The sequence below is a fragment of the Microtus oregoni genome, unplaced genomic scaffold, assembly GCF_018167655.1.
Source record: "Microtus oregoni isolate MIOR12 unplaced genomic scaffold, Mior012 000072F_ref0000427, whole genome shotgun sequence".
Taxonomy (NCBI): Eukaryota; Metazoa; Chordata; class Mammalia; order Rodentia; family Cricetidae; genus Microtus; species Microtus oregoni.
This window is the reverse complement of record NW_024543979.1, coordinates 235,801-257,994: the sequence shown is the minus strand read 5'-3', so window position 1 is coordinate 257,994 and position 22,194 is coordinate 235,801. Positions and strand designations below refer to the sequence as shown.

The 22,194-nt window shown below is 43.7% G+C and overlaps 1 protein-coding gene across 1 annotated transcript in view; it reads left to right on the top strand.

The window, feature by feature from the left end:
* LOC121440960 (ras-GEF domain-containing family member 1B) overlaps nt 1-22,194 on the top strand; it is a 336,592-nt gene that overhangs the window by 177,126 nt on the left and 137,272 nt on the right. The window contains exon 2 of the mRNA XM_041642050.1: nt 10,251-10,331. The gene's annotated coding sequence lies outside the window, so the exon portion shown is untranslated. The remainder of the gene's footprint in view (nt 1-10,250; nt 10,332-22,194) is intronic.

Below are 22,194 nucleotides of genomic sequence, written 5' to 3'. Positions count from 1 at the left end.
AGATGATAGATAGATAGTCACTCAGATAGATAATGTACTCTCCGGGTCACACTTTTTAATAAGTAAAATGGACCAGCAAGTTTATCAGTTGAAAACTAAACACAGCACCTGACAGTCCTTCCACAGATGCTCCTTAGGGCTCCATCAGAGCTGTCACATCTCTCTGTGTTCTAGGTTCCGTTCAGACCATCTTCTCTTGACCAGAAAGCTCAGCCGATAGGATCCACAGCCATGAGACACAAATCCTGTTTCTGACCACACGAACAGGGTCAAAATACATACCTGCAATGTCATAAATGGGGTAAAGTCTTCAAAGAAGACAGTATCGGGGCAATCATTATTATTTTTTTTTTGCCATGTTATACTTGATACTAAAACAAGGAAGCTCTCCTTAGCCTCAGCATCCCTGAGGTATACATTAGTTAACTGGGAAGAACAAGACTCCAGCTTGAGCCAGATCCAAGTGGAATGCTCCAGTGTACCCCTTCTCAGTTTCAGTCATGGAGTTGGACCTCTCTGTCATCTCCTACCTGAACACCCTTTTTTGTTTTTAAAGTAAATTAACTATTTATTCAATCTCTTTTCATGCCAAAATGTTCTGGGCATATTCTGCTATAATCATTATATCCTCTGAAACAGGGAAAATTGCATATCAAGTTATATTTCATATCAACTGATTATCTAAAAGTCTAAAATGAAAAAAATGATTTATCGGTTCCTTTTAACCTTCCTAATAACTCAGCAGAGGTGTGAGGCGCAAAATGTTAGGAAAACATGACCCAGGAAGAGCAGTAATGCATCTCTCATGTAAGTTTATATAACACAGTCTGTTAATATACAAAGACAACAAACCTTTGAAGTATTCTATTCACTAAGATTCTGCCATAGCTTTACATAACAAGAGACAACATAGGAGGCCTGCCACTCAACCTGTTCATCGTAAGTCTCAGGTTCTACATGAAGCTGTTAGAAATAAAAACATGAAGCCCTGCTTTTTACATGCGAAATGGCTTGTAAGAATGCCATGAAACATGGTAATGAACTTAAGATAGCAAGAAGACCAAATTAAAGGCACAGCATTGCAGTCCAAACAAAAATCATACAAAAAAGTAACTATCACTGGCTACATAAAAATCTCCTGACAGGTTAAAACCTACATATAACGTGCACTTTTGACCCGTTAGCTATCAAGTTCAGAGTACCAGTGTCCACGAAACAATTCCTCTCCAAAGCCAGCACATCGTCACAGTTAATTCAAATGACGTAACACAATCTAACCCTAAAAATCATTCAGTTATTACTGATGTGAAGGTAAATTCCAGCTTTGGGGGCTTTCTTGTGCTGCAAAGGGCTGGGCGTCTCTGGCTCCTTCAAAGCAGCATGCAACAGATTCTGCATCTGTCATTAACGTCAGTCAAGGGCAGGACTGATGGTGCCCAGCTCTGACCTCCCAGGAAGCATGGCCACTGGAGAAGATGTGTGAGATCAAAGGCATTCTGTTCTGGTAGCTAAAGATAACAAACCATCCCCCCCTTTCAGAGCTCCTTCCCAGAGTAAATCAAAGTATACATGGGAGGGAAATACGATACACTCATCTACAGAGTCAGGATTTTGACTATGGATGTAATCCCTGCTTCGGAAATTCTTACTAGAGTCATTTCATTATTTCTGATCACATCTTAAAGATGCATCCAAATTCAGTTTCTGTTGATTTATCGTTAAGTACTTCTAGTAAGACAGATTAGCTTTGTTCCAAATGCATTAACCACTATTATTACTGCAAAGTACTATCTACCAGGTCACCAAACACTGGATGAGGAAAAGGTGTCCAGGCAGCAGCAGGCAACAGTCATGACCTTTCGGGCAGGATTGACAGGATTGTGTCTGCCATCATGGCTCCATTTGGCATGTTATCAGCCAACCGATCCCACTTAATCCTAGCTCTGCAGGAACTTTCTAGGCAGGCTAGAGGAGGCCTGCGTTGTATAGAATTGATGTTAACTGTTAAATTTCTTTGAAATGGCATAGTAATTCTGAGTAGGCTTTTGACTAATCCAAAAGAGGGGAAATAAGGTGTCTATCCTTGATGGTGCTCTGTCTAGAGATGTTCGTCTTTCCACACTTTCTGCATCCAAAAGTCCAGGAAAAGAGGATGTGAATACCAGCCAAAATTACCTACTTTGGAAACAGAGGGTTCCCTGAAGATGGGAGCACCATTAGGCTTATTCCCTTTTGTAAAAGTTGTGTTGGAGTATAAAGAATTCATAGCTATTTTCACTTCTCACTATGTGTGTGTTTTATACACACACACACACACACACACACACACACACACACACTTGCAAGGACAAGTGTCTCAGGCAAGTGGGAATATTACAGAGATCCCAAAGGAGGGAGGGCTGTTCTGCTAAATGAGAACATAGAAGGATTTGAATGGACAGTCTCCAGTGGAAACCACAGCCATGTTTCATTGTGAATGGGAAACTGATCAACTTAGAAAGGGAAGTGAGGAGTGGATGCTCGGAGGTTAGGAGACGTCGGTTTTGTTCTAGGCTGAGAGAAGAGCACAAGCAGAGGGTCTGAGGAAGGACACTGGAAGAAAGATGAACACGGGGCAGCATCGGTCAGGAATAAAAGGGAGAGCCTGACCAAGAATAGCCTATAGGCCGAGATGAAGCTTTATTCTGCATGGGAAAGAGTGGGGGAACTTCTGAAGTGTTTGGTTTGAGCAGGAAGAAAATAGAACACCGCCGTGGGAGGATCACAACTTGCTTTATTTTTAAAAAGACCAGGCATACTGTGGAGAACAGATTTACACGGAGCTACAATGCAGAGTCTTCTACAGCCCAAGAGGAGATGAATAAGAGGGCAGGCAGCAAGATGTGGAAGCTGCCACTTCTGTGAAGCATTCTTGGCTCTCCTAACCCCTCTGGGTTAGAGTTTCTTTCCCGTGTGTTCCTTCAGAACCTGGCTTGCTCACTGGACCCACCTCGTTTCCTGGGCATCATCGTCACCTCTGCTGTGAGAATGAGGAAGTGTATGGAAGGCCTGGAAACATGGGATGTGCATGAAATCCCTTCACACAGGAGATGGTAGAACGGGGTGGGGGCAGGGAGGAGCGGGGAGAAGAAGGAACCAAGACAAAATAAACTATAAATAAGCAGAATGTGTGTGCGGGAGACAGCAGAAAATTTTGACTGTAGCAGAAACTTGAGCGAGGAAAGTGGGGTAAATCCACCCAGACGCAGCACATTTGCATAGAAAAATGATGTATTTAAAACAAATGGTGGTGCTTGCGCCATTTGATGCTGGTTGTTTCTTCCTACACAGAGCACCCCTCTGCACCCGACTGTGCTCATTCCCTTCTCCTATAATCCTGCCCAGGGTTTGTCCTGCTTCCTTGATTGCCCGGGCACTAGGAACCTGTCCATGGCCATTCCTGCCAACTGCCCTCCAACCCCGGTGTGCATTCTGTTGATTCTAATGGTCTGACTAACCGCGGATTACGGATGGGGTTGACTCCTTCGGAGGGGTCCCTCCTCGGCTAGTACCCAGTTGTCTTTCCCCTGCTGTTTTACAGTCTTCTCTCTATCCATACATGTATTGAAATCTCTTTCCATAAAGATAGTAGTCAAATTGGATTAGGATTCACCCTAAGGATCTCATTTGACTTAATTAACTCTTTAAAATGTCCAGTTTCCAGCCAGGCATGGCGACACACGCCTTTAATCCTAGCACTGGGGAGGCAGAAACAGGTGGATCTCTGTGAGTTTGTGAATAGTCTGATCTACAGAGCAAGTTTCAGGATAGCCAGGGCTATTACATAGAGAAACCTGCCTTAAAAAAAAAAAACAGTCTCAGCTTCTAAACATAGAAATGAGGCAATTTTAGAACTTCAGCGTAGGAATTTGGAGGTGGCACAATTCAACCACAGCACGTTTTTTCCCATCCATAACCGTCCTCAATTATCTACATTTCTCCAAGTCGTTCTCACCCAAAGGTGTAGGCAACAACCCCCTACATCCTCGCCTCCTTCTTCTTCCTCCTCCCAGAGCAGATGGAGTTTTCCTGTTCCCACTGCCTGCTTCCAAATAACCAACATGGAGACTTAAGATTACTTATAAATGTTTGGCGATAGCTCAGGCTTGTTACTAGCTAACTCTTACATTTTAAATTAACCCATATTCCTTATTTATGCTCTGCCACATGGCGGTACCTTATCAGCATAGCATGTTCATCGCCTGCTCCCTCTGCGTCTGCTGTGAGTCCACCCTTCTTCCTCCCAGCAATCTCTCTGGGTCAGGCCGCCTCGACGCCCAATCTCTTCCTGCCCAGCTATTGGACAGTCAGCTTTTTATTAACGATGACAGCAATACACACTTACAGTGTCCCAAGGTTGTTCCACAGCACTTCCTAGCCTCATTCTCCTGCTGAGGGTGAAGTTGAACTCCAGCGACCTATGGGAACTAGAGAGAACTGTCTCTTCCCCTGTGCTATTTTCCCACGCTTCAGTAGATGACTTCCTGTCTTCATTTCTCTTTTCGCTTTCCTGAACTACTAGAGAATTCGGGTTCACACCTTAGAAATAAATGGACTGAGATTTAAGTAACATATGCTTTGTTTTGACATTCTGAAGAGCTATGCAATTTATATGCCTCTCTTAGGGGATATATCAGAGATTGTTTATTGCTTTAGGCATATTGCTTTATTGGGCCTTCTAAAAAATTATACACAATGAAACCCCAAAGAGGTTTTGTATCAACCAAGTGTCAAAGCCAGTTTTAAGGGCAATGCACTTTTCGCTGTGTTGTAGGTTTCTCACTTCCAAGGCCCTTAGGGATAGACAAACTTAGTCTATAAGCGTTGACTATTTAAAGATTGTTCTTACGAATTAATATGCTTTAGTACTTCCATAAAATATTTTAAATATTTGTTTATTATATAAATACTCTAATTGTATAAGTTCTGATAGATTTGTATTTAAAATTGTGATCAGTGAATATTGAATATTTTAAAATTTTGAAGTAAACATATCTACTTATAATACTAGTAAACATCTAAATAATCTATCTGTACCTTTCATAATCTTTATTAATAAGTTTTGCTCAGATATTTTAAGAAACTGCTTTATGACACAGCTTATAAATAGATATGTAAAAACCCTCACTAAACTTAGCACAGAAGTAAGTTCCAGCACCTAGAGAATCATTAGATGATTGACATCAGGGGCGGAAAGCTATGCATTAGGCTATAATGGAAACTCATAAATAGCTTCTGTTTTACGCCGCAAAAGCTCCAAGGAGAGTCACAACAAAGCATCTCTCATTAGAATAAAAACAGGAGGAGCATTGTTTCAGTGTTGGTTTGTTTGCAGAGCCGAGTTTCTATTAAAAGCCTCCAAATAAGGTTGTGATGTTGTGATACCGTACCCTTTTACTCTGGAGAAACTGAGGCTTAGCAAGGCTCGGCGGCTCACTGGTTATGTGACTTACTAATATGTTGGATCTGGAGTTTGGCCGAATGTGTGTGACTCCATGCTCACGGTTTCCACTGTGGCCCAAGCTAAGGAAATTATAGGCTAGAGACATAGTCAGCAGTTACTCATTGAAACCAGGGACAGCCTGGGCACAGCAAATGCTTGAAACCAATGCAACCATAAAGAGGACGTTGGTCATCTGACACTGAGTTACTTAACCTCTGTGGCCCTTATTGTCCTCATCTGTAAACGTGAGGTTGATATGGTATGTGTGTGTGTGTTGGGGGGGGGTTGCTGTTAAAAAAAAAGGTGATGTATGTGTGTTGTAATAGATATACACACACCCATTGTACAATATACAAGAGGCAGCTCTGTAAGTCAGCCAGGCCCTTTTATAAAGCTGTAAGCTGAACAAAAATAACGAGAGCTATAAACATGTTTATGTCTTTGTCCCTGGAGTTCTATTTTTGGAAACATAGCCTAAAGAAATGATTCAAAGCACAAATAGAAAAGAGTAGTTTTAATTACAGGAGAAAATAGTAAAAATATACCCCAAGACCTCACACGTGTCCCCGTTTGCATCACTGATGGGGCATTGCGTTTTTACTGCATGGTGGCAATCCTGACTACATCAAACTGCTGGAAATATACAATGCAGGATGGGAAGAGGCCCGCGGGTCTGCTACAATGCAGTATGCTCACTAAACACACATGCATTTGGCATGTGTTTTCCTGGCAGGAAGCTCACCTATGGGAGAAGGTCCTAGTAGAAAGGTCTTTTCCAAGCAGCCCCTACTTTAATGTTTTAGATGATGATAGCTTGGTGGTGGGTACAGGCCTTAGGGAAGTTCACAAAGTATGGTGGACGAATAAGGACATTTCAATATTCATTGTAAAACACCCAGGGAAGGGAAATTTATATGCAGAGATTTCGGGGTGCAGGCAGGGAGGTGGGCGAGGGCTGAGGGAGATACAGAAAGATGCCGTAAACAGGACAGGTTTGTCTGGGAAACCTAAAAGTTGGGATGCTCTCCACATTGACCCCCGCACCGGCTCCAACGGCGCGAGGGGGGGTACCCTGTCTGCTCAGAATCCTGTGATAATAATAACCAAAGAGGGAGGAGGCGAGCCTCGAGCAGACACAGTTCACTAAAGTTCAGCCAGACTGCACTCATGTGGCGCAAAAGGGAGGAAGTCTAGTCAACCCCGGGTGAGTCAACCCATAGCTGCCCTCCACCCTACCCTCCTCCTCAAGGAAGGGACGGTGGCTGGCCTGGGCGGGGCAAGTCCAAAGCGACTTAGTCCCTCATCAGTCAGGTTGGGGGAGAGGCAGATAGAGCAGGGGCCTGGGCGGTGACAGCTATCTATCTGCCTCACATCTAGATTCAGGGACGTCTCCCTGCTCTTTTTCCACAGGTTGTTTGAGATATCCAAGCTCCCTCGTAGGTACCCGGAACCGGATGTGGTTCTGGAGCTCTGTGAAGGGCAGCTAAGGTGGTCTCTCAGCAGTTCCGTAGGGAATACTGACACTACCTAGGCAAGCTTCCGCTACGCTTGCGCCCCACTTAAAATAAGGAAAAAAGGGGTCAAGGGGAGGCTAGCTAGAGAAATGGTAACCCTTGCTAGAATCTGCTTCCATGGCAAAACAGGCTAGCTCCCAGCTCACTTGGAGGAGCGGAGAAGAGGATGGGAGAGCTGATGGTCTTAAATAGCCGTGTTTTATCCCGAGTATAAAAATAAGGCCCTGGAGGAAAAGTTCGTTTAGATCCTTTAGCTGCCCAGTGACGGCCCTTAAGCAGATGTGCCCAGACAGATCCCTCTGTTCAATAAGGTGAAGACCCAGTTGGTCCCTCTCTTCCTTCAAAGCCCTGGTTTCTTCTGTCTTTTCATACAAAGGGCCACTCATATTTCCAATTCTATCCGGAGGTCTTTGATGCCTTGCTAGCCTGAGAAGCCCAGTCAGAAAGTTAGAGCAGGTAGCTCCCCCCACACCCTAAGGGACCACTGACTTTCATACACACCCCCTTGGGGATCAGTGACTTTTACAACTCCTTGGGAGAGCTTGGGAATATATGGTGGGAAGATAAGAAGTGATAATTGCTTTCACTTTGCAGAGGTCTGGGAGGATGGCTAATTTCCCCTGCAGGGAAGGGGCTCAACATGGCTGTCTCTGTCTTTATTCCACATCTATCCTAAGTGCTCTCATTCCCCAAAGTCAGCGAGTGTGAAGTTGGGGGCATCACTGTTCATGCCCGCCAGCCATGTAAGCAATTCAGCACTGAAAAGGGAACAAACTGAGAAAACCCTGAGGTGAGCGCAGGGGACAGAAAAGAGGAAAGTCTTTTCATCATTACTATGTGCGCGACACTAGTCGACATTTTGCATATGGACCCATGCAGCCCAGAATCATACTTTCCCACCAAACAAACGGTTTATACGTAAGGAATCTGTGTTTTGCAAATGCTCTGTTGTCTTAGTCTCAAGTGTACCCAGCGCAGGGGGATCAAGGGGATGTTTGGCCTGCAGAAAAACAGGCTGCCCAAGCCCCCAAGAAAGCTAGTTCCACGTTGCTATAGCAACTGAAGGGCAGTGTTCTCAAATTCATCTGCTGCTTCGAACAGATTGACTTCTTCAAAACCCAGTCATGTTTCTCCATCACCAACATTGCAAGTTTTATTTTCATTTGAAAAAAAAAGCAAACACCCAACAACAACGACAAAAATGGTTTCAGTCTCAAGTTAATACATTTATTCAGGCATTTTTCCTAGTGCAATCCAGTGTCTTTTTATCTCTAGAAGGCGGAAGTTGTAATGGGATCCTTTAGAATCCTATAAAACTTTCACTCATAATACAGTTGGGGCTTGTGCCAGTGGGGTTTGACGGTAATTACACTTTGATGGCTGGAACATGACCTGTGAAATGAATTGCTGGTCTCCGTTTAACTCCTAATGGACAGCAGGCGGCCTCCCTGGGCATCTGAGCACAGCCCCCCTTTCCGGCCTCTGCAGTCAGAGTTTGGCATGATTTCTCTTGAGGGGAAATTGCAGAACCTCCTTCCAGGCAATTATGCTTTGTCCTTCTGGGCCACAGGTATCTCTACACTCTGTCTCAGAACGCTCTACGAGATGTGTGTAAATAACACAAGCCATATTCATAGGCAGCGCCACCCCGGTGGAGAGCATGTGATCTGCCCTAGTGGGGTGAAGGGAAGGTAATTTATAGCAGCAGGAAGGGAGATTCCAAACCAGTGGGAAAAAAAATCTTCCTTGCCTCAAAGAACACAGCCAATTAAGGGACAGCAGGGGGGAGGGATGTGTCAATATTTGTTGATTTATTATTAAAGTTCATTTTTATTTTATTGGGTAGCCTGGTATGTTTAGTTTCTTTCTTTCCCTTTTTGTTAACAAGTTCTTCACCGTCCCTTCTCTATCAAGACTACAAGAGATAAATACGTGTCATGAGAAATGTGAGTTTGGATTGGAGGCAGTTGGGTCTAATAGCATATCATGGAAATTCATAAAGACGTGAAAAGTTTCAGTTGGCTGAAGGAGAACTTACCTATGGAAGAAAGATCTTACATTAGAGGTTCTCAATCTCCCTAAGGCTGTGACCCTTTAATACAGTTTCTTATGCTGTAGTGATCTCCAACCATAAATTTACTTTTGTTGCTACTTTGTAACTGTAATTTTGCTATGAGTTTTGTTACTTGCTCTGAAATTTGCTATGAATCATAATGTAAATATCTGATATACAGAGTATACGGTATTCAACCCCCAGGGATTGAATCAACTGGCCCCACAGGGGGTTGCACCCCACAGATGGAGAACCACTGACCTCCACTGTGGAAGGACCCATGCTAGATAATGAAGCCACAAGAAAAGCAAGACTTAAGTCCCATCCTCAGCAGCCCACATTCCCAGGGGACACAGTGATGGGTTGTGTGCTCTAGCAATATGGTTCAGTGGGACCTGCGGCACAGAGAAACCTATCCCTCTCGCCTGTGAAGCAGTCATGTGCTTCCTTGGGAATCTGATCTGGGCTTTACAGGACGGGTGGGAATTCCAGGGTAGACCCTGAAGAAAAGGTATTAAGAACCAGGAGTTGCACAAAGACGCTGGGGACTTGTGGCAATCACATGGAACAGTGCAACTTGAGGTTTGTGATGACTGTTGGAGAGAGTTGGAGCTGAGGCTGAAAGAGTCAGTGGGGTCTCTTCAGTGGGTTCTAAGCAGAGAGAATCTTTAATCCCAGCACTCGGGAGGCAGAAGCAGGTGGATCTCTGTGAGTTTGAGGCCAGCCTGGTCTACAAGAGCTAGTGCCAGGACAGGCTCCAAAGCTACAGAGAAACCCTGTCTCAAAAAGAACTAAAAAAAAAAAAGAAAGAAAAAAAAGAACTTTGGAAATTTTGCCACACGGGAATCAGAAGCCAGAGACTTCTGAGTGCTGTTTCCAGACAATGAGATTGGAGTCTTATATGCTGACCTAAGTCCTAGAAAGATTTCCTAACAGATAAAGCAGAAATATTCCGAATTTCTGTCAACATGTATCTGTGAATTCTTTGGACATGTGGTAAGTGGTTTTGTAATATGTCCCTGAACAAGGTTAAATGGGTTTGCACAGGCAGCAGCCTGAAGCAACCCTGTGAAAATGCTGGCTCAGGCATTTCAATGTCACCCTTTGCATTTAGTGCTGGAGGTGGTTTTGAGGCAGGGAATGGGCTCCTCCCTGCAGGAGAGCCCCCACAGTCTGAAATCTCTGTCTTTATGTTCTGCAGGAGCAGCGATGGACGCCTGTGTACTGCAGTCTCGCTGCCGCGTGCCTCAAGAGCCCTCTGATTGAGAAGCCAGGAGGGAAAGTAAGACTGCTTTCTCATCTTGTTGTATGTCATAACTTGAGCAAAATGGCCTTTCTTTCTTTTCGACTTGAGCGATTGGGGGAATTGATCTAATCCATCTCATAGGAGTAGTTGTTAAAAGTCCTGAACTTCAACTCTTTGGTTGCTACTAGTGGCAGAGTGTTGAGTCCGACAGACATGGGTGGAGTACCCTTGACCTTCTCTAGATTTTGAGCAAGTTCCTGTTAGAAGAACTGCTCATATACCAGGCCTGTTTTGGGGGGCTGTTGCAAAGGTGAAATATTTTACTCCATATCCACAATGCAAGTTTTTTTTTTAACTTGTTTTGTTTTCTGTCTAGCCATGTTTTGAATGGGTTATGCAAACGAGTTGACTGAGCAAAATGGAAAGTTAAATAGTAAGTTTGGGCAAAGCACATTTCCAGCTGGCTGAATTGGAGAAACTGGAAGGCAACAATACACTTTAGAATGGTGAAGAGAACCAAGCAGTGGTGGCGCACGCCTTTAAGCCCAGCTCCTGGGAGGCAGAGGCAGGCAGATCTCAGTGAGCACAAGGTCAGCCTGGTCTACAAAGCGAGTTCCAGGGTAGGCCAAGACTATTACATAGTGAAGCACTGTCTTGAAAAAAAGAAAGAAAGGAAGGAAGAAAGAAAGAAAGAAAGAAAGAGAGGGGGAAGGGGGGAGGAGGGAAGGAAGGAAAGAAAGGTGAAGACAGCCCTGCTGCTCAGAGGCATTTTCCAGGTACAACTTCACACAGGGCACAAAGCACCTGGTTCCCCACAGCCTGCCTGCCTTTAGCCGTTGAGATGCCTCTATACACAATCCAATGCCGATGACGAATCACAGTCTTTGGGAAAGAGAAACAAAATACATAAAAATTCTTTAAACGGTCTTCATAGATGCATATGGGCAAGCCAGTTCTTACAATCTTTATAGCAGGATGGGTCTCTCTCCCTGCCTAGCTCCGGTGATTTGGCCCCAGTTCTGCATTCCGCCCATGGCCTTGGTCTGTAGAGTGAAATCTGGATGAGGAAGCCTGCCTTCGACTGTGGTGTCAGCAGGCCTGACATTGAGCAGACGTGGCAGGGAAGAGGTCAGGCTTCCTGAGACTGTGTTCTCTCAGTGTTCAGTGAGGTCTGTACTTCCCCTCTGCTGACTTCGCTTCAGTGAAAGGAGTTTCATTTGTCCTGAGGATGAAACCAGCCAACAAACAAAATACTGCCCACAAAATGCTCTGGCAAGCGCTTCAGTGCTCATTGCTTCTCTCAGCTCCTGGCCGCTCTGGCCCATAGCCTCCTAATAAACCACCACTTTGTCTGAGGAAAGAGGGCGAGGCTGTCAACAGAAGTTTATGCACCTCAGAGAGGTCTCTCTTGACCAACTGAAAGGGACTACGGTCCAGTATGGCCACTCTGGGTCCAGGGACATGGTTTCTCCGAGTGGCCCTCAGGTTCTTCTCACCTGCTCTTCAGTGAGCACAGTTATTTCTGTGTTTTCCCAAAACTGTTGGGTTGAGATGGACCCGAAAGGACATTTATGTTCTCTCTTTTCTCACGGCCCTGACTTCTGGACTTAATATAGCTGTTGTAAAGTACTCTAGTGAGTTTATTTCTCCATCGCTCTGATATCCATGACCTGGTGGAAGTGCAGGGGAGATCTATGACCCTGACAGCAAAAGCTGCTTTCAGGGTTCAGTTAAAGGAGTCAATGGAAGACACTTGATGTGGGCGCTTGGCACTAACCGCTACTCTGCTCAGAATCCAGCCTGCCCTCCTCACTGCAAAAACTTTCCAGGGGAGTAGAAGACTGAAAGCTAGACCTACATGGAAGTTCCACACCCAGATGAAGCTGTCCCAACTGAATTCAGAGCCAGTGTTTCCTCGCGGGGGAGAAAGTAGGGTCTTACAAAAATGCCAGCTAGACAGACACTTCCGGTGTGAGTTCATAGTTGAAGGAAAGAATATCTGGGAGCCAACTGTAGTAAAGCCCCTAAAGGATAACTCTGTTTTTAATGGCCATGATCGGAGTAAAGCAGGGACACTTTTGGATGCTAACTGAGAAGGAGAAGCCAAAAAAAAAAAAAAAAAAAAATCACTGTAGGCAGCAGGCACGCAAGCTGAGAGTATGTGAGCATTCACCTGCAGATAAAGGAGAGCCGGGTGTTTTAGCTTTGCATAACTGGAGTCACTGCCTTTCACGTGGAACATACAAATTTATGGAAATAAGAATGCAAATGTTAAAAATATGCATTTTGGGATTTCCCGGGAATAGCCTGGAGGCCCTGTTTTCCTTCTCTTTCTAGCTGCTCAAGATCCCGTTGTGAAAGCTGGAGTTGCACTCAGCAGGGCAGACTCAGCAGTGTTATAGCTAGAGGACTGTGTGACCTGGGGGAGGGATGCTCTATGAGTTGAATCGGGGTAGAGTATTTAAGAATGTTTGATGGTAAATATGCTATTCCTTAGAGGTTGCTCAGATTACAGCAAATGCAAAAAAGAAAAAGATTTCTGGCTTTAAATAAATTAATTCGAGACTGAAAGTGGATGGTTCAAGAGGAACTAGCCAATGATGGCAGAGATCCAAAGACCCAAGGATATAGGTAGCATTAAGGGGTGGTGTAAAACTTCACTCCCTAGGTCTTTGAAAATTTCTATTAATGCTTCCAGAAGGCATTGTGCAAATGCCTTGGGCCCCACAACCCTCACAGGCCTTGGGACAAAGAAGCAAACAGAGTCATTTGGATTAGGGACTGCCCATGACCATGGTGAAGACAAACTTGCCTTTCTCAAAGGAATTCAGATGGTAGGTAGACATACCTTGGCTCCAGAGAGACGTAACTTGAAGACTCGAAGACTCGATTGGATTGGGGGAGAAGGCAGAGAGATACAGCGCTAAGAGGAGAGTGGTGTTATTAAATAGAAGGGCGCGGATGAGAAAGTAAACACGCTCCCTGGACCCTTTTGTGCTTCTGGGTGAGCGAAGGGGAAGCTGAAGGAGCCAGGTGGAAGTGGCTGGATAAACACCAGATAAAAAGAGAGGGACGGAGGAAGGGACGGGGACCGCAGAGTCAACAGTGCTGCTGCGTGTCAAAGCTTGGAGGCATCTGTGGGAAGAAAGACTAGGGGCGTCCTTTGTACAGATAAAACTGTTCTTACTAAACAGCATTGAGCCTTGTAAATGAGGGGCGTGGTCTTCTACAGCACAGCCCTTTCCCGATCGTGATATGTCACCCGGGTCTGGGTGAACAACACCCAGTCTTTAAGTGCCGTGGCACTTTGTATTTATTAATGAGAGTTTCGGTGACCCAAATAGATGAAGATGCTAACCCCAGAACCAGTCTGCGGTCTACTACTGTTTAAACAAAAACTACCTAAAGGCATAGGAACAATCAGTAGGTAGTTCCTAGGGAAGAAAGGCACCCATTCAATAGCTATAGTAATAGAGGAGCCTACATTTTCTACATAAGAACACCTGACTTAGTTTCATCTCTTCTCTGTGTGCTTCTGGCCATCGAGGCAACATGAATAAAGCCAAATATTTGTCTTCTGGGAGTTTTTATGACAAGAAGAAAATCGTCAAGTTGCCAGGTCTGTTTTCTTCTGCCTCTAAAATAATGGCGGTTTTAGTTGGGCATGTGTCCAAGATAAGAGTACACTCTTAGCCCCTTTAGCATCTAGACATGGCTGGACCTAGATTACAACCAATGGGAAGTGAATGAAAATGATATTTGCAAATGCTATCCCTTTTACTGGGTGTGTCATATGGAGGTGGCAACCAAAGCTGGAATTGCTCTACCGGACTAAGACAGGATAGCAGAGGGGCCACACTGAAGACTGAGGGTCTCTGACTCTGGAGTCTTTGACTGCTTAGACTTGCTTAAGGCAGACATTGCCTTCCATCTTGTTTGCACCTGTACCCTTTGGGTGCTGGTATTGTTGCTACAGTATGGTATCCAAGTCAGTAGTTACCTAGAGCAGGGGAGTGAGCAGCTGCCTGCACCGTTGAGGCATTCAGTGTCAAGCGCAGGTCAAGCAGGTACAGCAGCTAATGGATGAAGTGCGGGCAGAACTGAGTTGTTAGCATCTTCCATCTAAATCCAGCCTGGGCATGGGGAGGCGGAGAAGCTCACACTGACCTCTGAGAAAGGGTGATGGGTAAGACCCTGCCTTCAAGGACTGAAGGGAACGCACCTGGGTTATCTGGATTCAAAGAAATCCCCAGAACTGAGGCCCATAACATTTGTTTGAAAATATTCAGGAACTATAGTAGATAAGTGGGCAAGGGATCCAACTGTGTTCTAAATGCTGATGTTTAAGGGCTAATGAGATGACTCAGTGGATAAGGGCACGTGCCACCAAGTCTGACGACCTGGGTTTGATCCCCAGGATCTACATGGTGGGAGGAAAGAAAGAATTGACTTTTATAAGTTGTCCTGTGACCTTCACATGTGTATACCACGTGTGCTGTATGTGTGTGCATATGCACAAAATGAACATGTAGAAGTAGACTATTTAATGTTTTGAATGCTTATGCTCGCACTCCTATGTTAAAGCTGACCTTAGTTTCTATCAGAGACACGGTTCTTTCTCTGCTGTGGTTAATGTAGAGACTCACAAGGGCAGGAGAATGCGTGACAGGGAATGCTTGATCCTAAATGGGGCATCACCTCTCCATGGTCAGGGATCCTCTGGGAGAAGAGACAGGAAAAAGAGAGCCAGAAGTTAGAGAGGAGAACATTCCCCACATGTGATTGTCATCATACCCAGGGGCTCACTGCATCTGTGCTTACATGCACAAGATGTGCCCGCCACTATTTTATTATGGGTGGGATGGGGTGTCACGGGACTCGTGAGGCTCATGAGGCCCTACCATTCACTACAAGCAGTTAATGGTTGTTGGGGGAAGGTTGTCAGCAGTGTAGCCACTGAAAAGTTGCCTATGTTCCAGTGAGTAATCCCTACTACTCATGTTCCTGCAGGCGAGTCTAGTTAAACTCAAGGGGTCCCTCCCTACCCAAATTAAAGTAGCTGAAGATTTGTTTGAGGAAAAGAGGGCTTCAGAAAGAGTGTTAATGAGAGGGGCTCTCGGGGAGGGGATGAAAATGACACAAAGCTCAGAGTACACGAGTGTGAGGTTTTCAGAGAATTAAAAGGCAGAATAATGTTTCAGGCAAGAGCAAAGACTACAACCAGAGCGAGCCGTTGTCTAGCGCGCAATCTTCCCGTCGATTCCCATCATCTGTAGGCAGCTGTCAGCACTTTAGGAATATGCCGTTATCTCCAGCTCTTCACTTGCTATGGCGGGCTTGACTCCGTGGAGCAAACACCCTGAACCCCAGCTTTGTTTTCTCTCCGTCAATCAAGATTATATGGAAAATGACCTACTCTCATGTCTCCGTCTGGAACACTTTCTATTTGACCTTCACAGTTCAACTCTCTCAAACGTCAGCTGTTACCACTGCTAGACACTGGAGCCCAGGACAGTTTCTTTCTTTCGCTGGGCCTTTCCTCAGAGCCCTGGGCACTGGGTTGTGGCAAGGGATGGTGCTGTCTGCTGGTGGCTCAGTGACTGAAGCTGTTTGCTGTTCAGCTGGCTGTTTCTATCTTTACCCCATTTATAATGATTTTTTAAATTTTATTTTCTATGGTATAGGCCTACTGAAGACAGGGTATTTTTTAATGAATTCAATTAGTACTGTCCTGTAAATGATAAATAATCAAGAATGGGAATATATAATCCTGAAATTTTTTTACCAGGGATCTCACCAACACCTATAGGACCACTGGCGCTAAGGCTCGTAACATTGGCTCCATCCTCAGGAAATCGTTTGGGTTGAGAGGCACAGTCTAAGACAGTGGGGCATGGAGCCTGACCTGCTGCCACTCTATAGCCTCAGGAAGAATTCAGAGGGTTTTTAAAAAATTTAACAAGAGTGCATAATCAATGACAATACAATTTACATCTTCCTTCAAGCCTAAAAGTATCAAGTCCTACCTGTAAGAAGCTGCAGAATATAAAAGAAATATGAACAGTTGATATAATAATAATAGGTTATTAATGCTATTAGATAATTAATAATTCCTTCCCCACGTATGTTGATGTCGACGCACAGTAGAAATGAGAAATGTGAGAAAGAAAGCCATGTTTCCTCTGCTCTCACTTCACTCTTGGTCTGTAAAGGTTAAACTACATAATACAACATACATGGGCTAAGGGTGCACACACGTACACACACATAAACAACCCCAGACCCTTCTGTTGTGGAATGCTTCATTATCACGGGGCACAGTGTCATGTTTGGACTGCGTGGACGCTGTTTACTCTTTCCTTATCTCTATGCACCAGTTCTTCCCATTAGCGGTGCCCCAGCTTGTCTCACAGAGCCCAACTGACAAATGCCAAGTGTGCCTTTTGCTCAATAGACTGGCTCAAATGTTCCCGCGAGAAGAGGAAACGTAGATTTATATGACCCACCCCGCATGATGCAGCGTGCTTTAAACAGGATTGCAGGGCAATTTGGTTCCCAATGATAACAGCAATAATAATTGCTCTAATGGCCATCACTGTTTGAGGACTCTGCACCATACACTAACGTAAGTTTTTATAGGCGGTATGTCACTTAATTATTTTACAGGTGAAGCCTAGAGGATAAACAACTGCTTCAAGGTCACAAAACTAATAAATGGTGGGAGAGATGGCATCCAGATCCAAGCATGCTGACTTCAGAACCTGCGCCTGATCCACCTGGCAGAGATGTCGCTCTAACGTTTAGACAACCGCTTTCCTGTTGAAATAGAACCAAAGTTTCCAAGAGGATACAAGAAGGATGTAAAAAGGAAAAAAAAATATTATGTCTTGTCTTATACTGTAGGCCATTTTGGTTGCAGTTAACCTACCTTAGATTTTCTTTTACCAAATGGCCCTGGTTAAAAATAGCAATTCTGCACCAATAGGAAATCTCTGAGCACGCAGTGTTGGGCAGACCCTCTAAAGGCAATGGCTTTGCAAAGAACTTTAAAGGGAGCTGGAGCAGCAGTAATGTCACCATGAGGTTATGAAGATCAAAATATTCAGAAGGAGTCCTCAGAAGCTATGCCATATATTTAGGTGTCCCAGTTTATCTGCTGTGGGAGAAGGAGGCTTGGTGCTCACATAAGCCGTGAGGCTGTGCATTTGATGTTAATAATATTGACATTCCCAAGGAAAAAAATCCAAGTGGTGTTATTAAAGATCATTAAAGTTCCATCTAATGAAGGAATCAAAACAAAACCAAGGGTGGAGTTGAGATCGCCATTTGCCATGAACGCTTGTTAAGTTTTGCATATAGGTCATTTGGATGCCTGTTAAAATAAATGTGTATGAATGAAGTGAACAGAGAACAGATCACGCATAAAAGTTTATGGTCTGGAGAGTAGGCAGGTAATTAGGGTGCAGTGAACTCCCCAATTGTGTCTGTTTTTAAAGGTCATTTCCTGCATTTCATGAGAGATGGAGAATTACTTTTGGTCCCCATAAAACGTGGCTTGTACCTTTATGAACATTTCTTTCAACCCACCTTCTTTTAAGGTTGGTTGATTGCATATCTGTCTCTTTCACTGGCTTCTAATATCCTTGCTACAGGCTGGAATGGGGCAGAATTGTACCTTATTTCTTATTTATGTTCCCAGAGCACTGAGTGCAGTGCTATCGGATAGTAGCTGCTTGTTAGGAAGAGGAAGTGGTAGAGGAAGGCTCTGACTTCCCGAGCTTAGGATAGTTTCATTCACTGCCTCTCCCATCCCTGTAAGGAACTCCTCACTGAAAAAAAAAAAAAAAACCCAACTCTTACTTAATAGACAGTTGCTTACCAAATGACAGCTCATTGACAAAAACCAGAAGTCTCCACTTCTCCACTAAAAACTTTTCAAAAAGGCAATCGGAAATAAGAGTCATTATGTTGAGATTCACACGAGAGAGAGAGAGAGAGAGAGAGAGAGAGAGAGAGAGAGAGAGAGATTGTGCTCATTAATATAAAAGTTTTCTTTGCTGCCCCAGACTATCTTGCTAGAATCGTAAGAAAACCCTAACTACCCAAGACAAAGACAAAGATCATCACAGTACCTGACTCAGCTGGCCTCTGTGTGAACACTTTTCCTTTCTTGACTCTCATGAGCTCTGATCCCTCCACTTTCATCCAACCATCTCGGTGTGTCTTGAAGAACCTCCACAGCACCTGTAACTGTGGGTCTCCCACAGTGCCATCTTGGCACTGTTTTCAGACAGCCAACTTAGCTTCCTTGAGCAGATTTCTTTGTTCTACTGACTCATTTACTCAACATGTCCAAACTAAACTGGTTAGTTCACTTTTCTTTCTGGCTCCTCGGACTCAAGAATGCAAGATGGAAAGATGGACACTTTGCCATCCTTCATAGTCCCTCCCTCCTGGACATCTGCTCCTCCAGCAACTACAGTCAGAAGATTCTAAACCCTTAGCATCTCGCCCTCTCCTTTTACACTTTGGGCTCTGATTATGACCTGGACCATATCTCATTTAGATACTGGATGCAAAGTGTAAGTGTTATCAGTTTACTTGTCTCAGAGACCGAGTGGCTTCCCGCTGGCCTCTGCACTCATATGGACATGCTCCCGCCAACACAGTGTGTCCTCCCTGCTCTCTTCCTTTCACTCAGTCTTGCTTGGCTCTTTGTTCTTTTCAAAAGTCTCCTTCTGGTTTACAGCTAGTTTTCCCCCTTCTCTACTGCAAACGCACCTCCCAGTTGAATCTGTACTCTGCATTTCCATGGCTGCACTTCTCTCCCTTGTTGCATCCTCTGGGCATTGAAGAATCTTGGGTGCGTTGCACATGTGATGCACATTGGGCACCAAATGACCCTCTTGTGCCCATGCATTGTGTCTGTCCGTTCACTTCTCTCCACGCCCAGAACCCAGAGCTCATTCAGTCTTAGAATTCAAATCTCCTTCTGTCACTGGCACATTTTAGGATTCTCTTCACTACAGTCCAAGACCCTCAACCCTAATTAAAATATTTCTTTTCTATGGAGATGATTAATGTCTATTAATACCTATTATTATGCTGGAACTCATTGTAAAAAAAAGAAAAAGGCAAGATGATTATCAGTTACAAACCATAAAGGTAGATGCCTTGACCAATGTGAATTCCTCTCTATTACCTCATAACAATGAGATAATTGAGGAAGATAGGCATATTATCCAGTTTAGGTGATTATACCAGGTCTGTTTCATTAAATGGAATTGCTGCGGCCGTTAGAACTACCTGCTGTGCCATTAGCAGGAGAGGATAATTGTGGATAGCCCTGGCAGGTGAGGGAAGTAGAAAGAAATGAGAAGTGGTGAGTGCCTGCAAGCCAAGACTTTTGATTTTAGGTCAATCAAAGAAGAAAGCTCAGCTTATTGTACCAAACAATGCAGGCATTCTGCTTAGCAAGGATAAATGTGAACAGGAAAGAATTTCTCATATAACAGTTTAAACATGGCATAGAGAAGAATTGAAGACATGCAAATCTGCATGCTTCAGTTTTAGTTAACATCTATATATAAAGGCAACTTTAATTTCATCATATTACAAAGATCTCTGATGGGATTGGAGAGATGGCTCAGCAGTCCAGTATGTACTGCTCTCGCTGAGGACCTGAGTTCAATTCCCAATATGTACGGCTCACAGTTGCCTGTAACTCCAGTTCTAGGAGGGTCTAACACTTCTGGTCTCTATACTCACATGAACATGCCCACATGCAGATATATACAAAATTAATAAAAATCTTTACATGTTGAAAGGAGGCTGCTAGTTAGTTCCCAGCCACTTAGCCCTAAAATAATCACACAGAAACGGTATCAATTAAATCACTGCTTGGCCCATTAGCTCTAGCGTCTTATTGGCTAACCTTACATGTTAATTTAACTCATTTCTATCATTCTGTATATTGCCACATGGTTGTGGCTTACCAGCTATAGTTCCTGCGGGGCTACATGGCTTCTCTCTCTGACTCCTCCCTTCTTTTTCCCAGCATTCAGTTTAGTTTTCCCTGCCTATCTAAGTTCTGCCCTATCAACAGGCCAAGGCAATTTCTTTATTAACCAATAGTATTCACAGCATACAGAGGGGAATCTCACATCATTAAAATCTTTTCACACATCTTAATTTATTTCACTATGAAATAATGTTTAGGACAAGGAAAGTATAAAGTACAGCTTATAAAGTCAAGTTTTATCAAGTAAAACAGATGAATATTACTTGGTTGATAGTCCTGGGCATTTTGAAAAACACAAAGTTATTCAAGTCTTAAGGGATATAGAAAGAATCAGTCTGTGTTTGTAGATAATTGAAATGCCACTTCCCATCTGATGTTCAGATGTATGCTACAAATATCTGACACACTTCCTGTGACTACATCCACGGAAGAGAGAGAGAAAGAGAGAGAGAGAGAGAACACTTTCTTTCTCCTAAGTAACTTATCCCATAATACTAATGCTTTCTATATTGACAGAAAGTAAAGTTCGTTGAGTGTTAGCTATGTATGAGCTACACCCTGGACTTTTTAATCTTTAAAAGTCCTAGTTAATATTAACCATGTTTTCAAAAGGTCCTGTTGTTATTTGCATTCTACAGATGAGAAAACAGACTCAGCAATGTTACACAGCTGGCTCAATATCACAAAACTGTGTGATAAATGTATCATAAAAAGTAGAGGACCTGTCTTTAAAGTCATAGATAGTGTGTCCTCTCGAAATCAACATCTTCCCAATGCTGATCTGAAGACACGCGCCCCTGTCTTTAGTGAGAGGGCATGAGACATGTCTAATCCTTTGTCATAATGTGGCCAGCAGCTCTTGCAACCCTCCTCCCCTGCAGTGCTTCTGTGGAATTTACAGTTGCATCCCCTTCTGTCCTTCCTTGTGACTTTCGCATCCAACTCTGTTCTCTGACAAATTCTATTTTAGGCTCTTAAATGATCAGCACATGATAAAGTTTCATTTTGTGTAAAATTAGCTTTGATGGAAGTATGGAAACATAAAGTTTAGTCATACCCTTGTGGTCAAACCGCAGCCACTCTGTTTTGTTAATGAGTTCTAGCTCTGTTATCTTATAGTCACATAGTTACGTTTGTTCTTTCACTCGAGTTTAGAACTTTTCATACAATACAGTTATAGTTTAGCTTCAGCGCATGGTTTGCTCCCCTAGGATGCTGATATCCCTTGCAGTCATGATTCACTGCTAACATTCTTCACATCCCTTTGTATCCAGTACTGTTCACCCTGCATGAAGTCCACCCCAAATTTAGTTGATTAAATAATCATTTTGCGTCTAAAGCTGTGTTATATCAGCTAGGTTAGGTCATCTCAGTGATTCTTGAGAACTTGGGTGGATCAGCTTCCAGGCCAGGAGAATCTCCATTGAGATGGCTAGTTTCTCATCCTTCATGAAGCAAAGGATGGGTCTATTCTGACGAAGTCAAGAAAACCCTATGAGTCCTAAGCTCAGAACAGACCCTTTGCAGTATGTTTGGTTAAGAAAAGTTGGCAAATGCCAAAGCCGGAAGTAGACTCATCCCCTTGTGAGATATTAAAGTCATTTGAATGTTCTAGAAATCATAAGATATGAAAGGTCATCTACACTTGTAAGATCACATCATCCGTCATGCCATTGAAATTAATCTTAAATATGTCATAGGAATTTCAACTGCACAAGCTCTAAAAATAAAGGCCTATGTAGTCCTTTGGGTTTGTGCCTATGTGCAGTACGACAAGCCAAAAACAGATCTAATATAAGAAATAAAAGAAAAAAAACTGCAAGCCAAATTATGACATTCTCTTTAGATTAAAGAGCAGAAAGGTTTGTGGGGACCACC